Source organism: Poromitra crassiceps (assembly GCF_964638095.1).
Source record: "Poromitra crassiceps genome assembly, contig: HAP1_SCAFFOLD_196, whole genome shotgun sequence".
NCBI lineage: Eukaryota > Metazoa > Chordata > Actinopteri > Beryciformes > Melamphaidae > Poromitra > Poromitra crassiceps.
This window is the reverse complement of record NW_028152189.1, coordinates 2901-7500: the sequence shown is the minus strand read 5'-3', so window position 1 is coordinate 7500 and position 4600 is coordinate 2901. Positions and strand designations below refer to the sequence as shown.

The following is a 4600-nucleotide window of genomic DNA, read 5'->3' as shown; positions in this document are numbered from 1 at the left end:
CAGGGAAACAGATTGTTTTGGAACCCAGAAACAACGTTAGAAATATCGCGCTTATTTACTGATTACACTAATACTGGTACACACATATGAGCACATGGCCTAGGCTACCTTAACCCAAAGTTAATGATGTAAATTAGTCTACTTGTAGGCTATGTCATTTCATTTACTCCGTGTCCCTTTTCCTCATTCAAGCGGGATGGAGAAGACATGATGACCCGCCCTCCTCTGCCTCTGATTGGCTAGTAGTAGTGCTTGTTTAGGCATGAGGAGTGATGATTGGTTGGGTTAGGGTAAGAATATCAGGGTAGGCCAATCAGAGGCATAGTAGGGCGGGCGGTTCGTGCCGTGGACAGCGGCGAGAGAATGGATCTAGCGGGGAAGAGCATGAGAGGCAGAGCGCTGGAGAATATTTGGAGAGCTGCAAGTGAAGGCGCACAAGTGCCGCCCTAGGCGGTCGCCTATGTCGCCTATATGTTCGAACCGGCCCTGAGCCTAGCCAACTGCATATGTGTCAACAATTCCAGCTCTGAAACAATATAAAGCGATGATAAACGTTTCCAGTCAATGCACCAAGCAAACAGCAGGACCGAGTGAGGGCCTGTACACAGTGCATAGGAGCAGCGGTTTACGTGAAAGGAAGGAATGGGAGATACCAAGTCCAGTCACCATACAGGTAAACCATAGATATAAATAGGGGAGTAAACACGAATTTTGGAACGAAAAAACGCATTTAAAATATATACAAAATACAAAAAATGAATGTTGTATAGCCCTCTCTAAAGCCAAAATAAAAAACACAAGTCCCTCCCCAGTACTAAAAAAAATATTTGATATCCCTCCCCCTTTCTGCACCATACCCCCCTCTCATAAATAACGAACAGTCCCTAAGCGGCGATGTCAGTGCTGTAGAACTGTGGTGAGCAGTCCAGTGCTGAATCACCTTGAGCGCTCAACTTATCAGGCCTGCACCGGGGGGTTTATTTCTTTATTTGTTTGTGGTACCACTGTTTGTGCTGTTGTTATTTTCTACTTCAGGTAACCTTACTGTATTTTTTATAGACTGTATAAAACATATGGACAAAGCCATACATCTGTTTTGAAGAGAGGTATTTAATTTGAGTGTTTCAGTGCTCTAGTGGGTTTAGGAGGTATCTACCAGTGCTAGCACCTGGTCAGTGTGATTTTCTTTCCCATGTAATGTGAAAGGCTAATAGCCTATATTTTCTACAGGGTTTGACCAAATGCCTGAAAAATAACAGTCTTGTTACCGTACCATACAACCTTTTTATTTTCCTAGAAGAGAATAAATATTGTCTTGTTTTTGTATATCACAAACCATCTGTGTTGGCGTAATTAATAAATTGGATAAATAGAATAAATACATGTATATTAAAAGGGGTTAGAAATACAAGGTTAAAAGATTAAAAACAGCAGGTCATTTCATCGTTTAAGCAGTAAATAAATTATTTAAAAACCATACCACAACACTTATATAGGGGGTTGGTCATAGAGAAGGACCCAGGGCGCTTACTCTCATTCAACACCACGGGAAAAGCGCTACACACATAAAGGTCCGCGATACCGTGAAACCGTGGTATTTTTGTCCAAGGTTATCATACCAATATCAAAAACTCATACCATTGCATCTCTAATTGTGACCACATTGAACACAAGTGTACATGCAATGCATCCTCTCAATCCACATACAACAACAGTCACTGCAGTTTTTCTACTGCTCTATGCTATGGAGCTTACCTGATTTCAATGTGAACACTGGAGATACATTATTACCAGGTGTAAATTAAATCAGGTTAATGTGGTCAAGCACTATCCGATTGCAATCTGATCACAGAAAATACGCCAGGCGTCAATGGCCTCTATCCCTGTCTCTGCCTCTCTCTCTCCTCTGTGTCTCTCTTTCCTCTCTCTCTCTCTGCCTGTGTCTCCCGTCGTCTCCTGAAGCCACTGCCGTCTCCACCACCACCCCACCCACACACGAAGTGCCGGAGCGGACTGGGACCCTGTCCCCTCTCCCAACAACGGTAGGGTCCTTATTTAGTCCTTACAAAATCAGCACATGGTTCTCATTACATTATTTTGAAAGTTCTGCCCGGCCCTCAAATTTAAGAGAATTGGGTCTGGAAATTCCTTGCAAAGTCTTTGAATTTGATTTTTAGGAGGTATGAGAACCCTGCAAATGTGACTAAAAAACAACAACATTCAAATAGGCTCTGCAAATATAGTGCAGATGTTCTCAGCATAGTGGTATACAAAGAAGCAAGGATATTAATTTAAATACACAAATACTATATAATATTATTTAGTCAAAAAAATAGATTTGGAATAAATACATTTATCTATTTATTTTTTATATTTTTTTATATTTATTTTTTGCTACTTTGACTCTGATGCGCTGCAGTCTGATCTCAGAAAAAAAATGCATGTTAGTGTCAGGTGATAATGACCTCTATCCCTGTCTCCTTCTCTGCCTCTCTACTGTCTTTCCCTCTGCCTCTGTCTCTCCTGTCGTCTCCTGAAGCCACTGCTGCCTTCACCAGCACCACCCCACCCCTTCCCCATGAAACGGCGGAGCAGCCTGGGACCCGTGATCTCTGCAACAACGGTATGCTAATGTTTTCAAGCACACTATCGGATTGCAATCTGATCACAGACAATGCATGTTAGTACCATCATTTGATGATATAAGTTGAAAAACTTAAATGGATAGGCCACTTTTTGGGGAGTTTAGCGAATTTTCCATATCGCCCCCAATAAACATCGATATACACGTCTTCACAGCAACTGTCCGTGCAGTTTGGAGGGTCGGGGTGTGCAGTAGTTAAATGGACAGCACTAAAACAGGACCAAGCGGATCGCGGCTCAAAGTCAACAAAACACAGTGCCTAAAATATAGTGTAAAATAAATATTCTGGTCAAGAGGTCTGTCTTTTTGTTTTGTTTTGTTTGTTAACTTAAGTTATTTAATTTAATTTACCTTGAAGTAAATTTGTATTTTGTTGTTGTTCCAACAGACCAAGTGCAAGCTGTGTTCCCAAACACCAGTGAGGTTCTAATCAGACAGTGCATGGCCCAGAAGTTGAAGGATGTGAGGCAGTGCGACAAAGAACAGTAAGTTTCTCTAGTTTTCTCTATCACTGAAAGTGGGTGTAAAACGTATAGAATGTAACCTGACCTTAATTCATGCTTATATTATATTGATATATCTTAATTAAAATTGGCGGTGTCTGTCACGATTGTGATGTCATCAGTGATGTGATAAACATTTTCCTGCCTGAGGCTAAACTCGTGGGCGTTCTGAGCATGAAGGGGTGGAGGGGATGTGCCACAAGGCATCATCCTCTCTGCCGAAAAGCCATTAGAAGAAGGCTAACCTTGCATCTCCAGGCTCTCTCTGAAAGGAGAAGAGCCGATCTGTGCTCAATTAGTGTTCTGGTCTGATATCTGGTGTATCTCTCTGCCTGTATCGCTCTTTTTTCCCCTGCAGTGTTAGGGTTGTATTCGTTTCATAATAGAGCTGTAATTGTAGTCGGGGCGTAGGGGCACAGATTCTGTTGTAGCATTTTCTGTTGGATTTATTGCATCTCCATCCATTATCCATGGCACATTTTACAGCATCTGTTTTAGGGCATAGGGTGTTGCCCAAAATTCTGAGAATGTTGCTCTATGCATCATAGATTTTGTGTAAGTTATGGGACCATTTGTGAATATAAAGTCCTGAATCAAATGTTTCAGTTCACAGCCGGACTACACTAGGTTTGCCTAGTTTTGGTTGTAATACCCCAGTATGTTTGTGAAATTGCCTTGATTATTCTAATGATATTAAAATTTTCACAGGGCTATTCTAATGATATTTAAATTTTCACAGGGGAACCAACAAGATCAGAAGACTTGTCAGCGGCAGAGAAGGTGTTCCTGAAAGGGACATGACACCCCCAAGTTCTGAAGTCTCACAGGAAGCTGTCCCTGAAAGGGACATGACAGCCCCAAGTTCTGAAGGCTCACAAGAAGCTCACATGACACCCTAGCATAGTTATTACAAAGGGATAGGCCACTTTTTGGGGAGTTTAGCTCGATTGCCATATCCCCCCAATATACACTGTCTTTACAGTCACTCTCGATGCAGTATGGAGAGAGGGGTCATATTTAGCGATAGAACGGTACTGCCGTTCAAAGGCAACAAAACAAAGTGCCAAAAAGCTCTATGTACATCTTGTGACTCGGGTACTAATCCAAAATGCAGAAAAACAATTTTTTGAGGTAAATAAATATTTAGTAAACATCGCTGCCGGGTGTACAGCGCATGTGCAAATAACGCATGCGTGGAAGCGCTGTCCACAGACAAACAAGGAAGTGACCCGGTATGGATTTACTATGGAAATAATGTTTCACGCAACTATGGATTATTATTTCATAGCATGGTGAATAAACTAGTCACAACATGTACACATGTGCATAGAGCTTTAGGCGCTGTGTTTTGTTGCCTTTGAACGGTAGTGCCGCCTCCACTGTTGTATCGCTAAATATGACCCCTCTCTCCATACTGCATCGAGAGTGACCGTAAAGACAGTGTATATTTAGG

At 41.8% G+C, this 4600-nt stretch overlaps 1 long non-coding RNA gene across 1 annotated transcript; it reads left to right on the top strand.

Moving 5' to 3' along the window:
• Positions 1 to 2542: 2542 nt before the first annotated feature.
• LOC310770723 lies at positions 2543 to 4395 on the top strand. Its single transcript, XR_014552348.1, has 3 exons — positions 2543 to 2623; positions 3033 to 3129; positions 3887 to 4395. It is a non-coding gene; the product is annotated as an uncharacterized lncRNA (long non-coding RNA).
• The last annotated feature ends 205 nt before the right edge of the window (positions 4396 to 4600 follow it).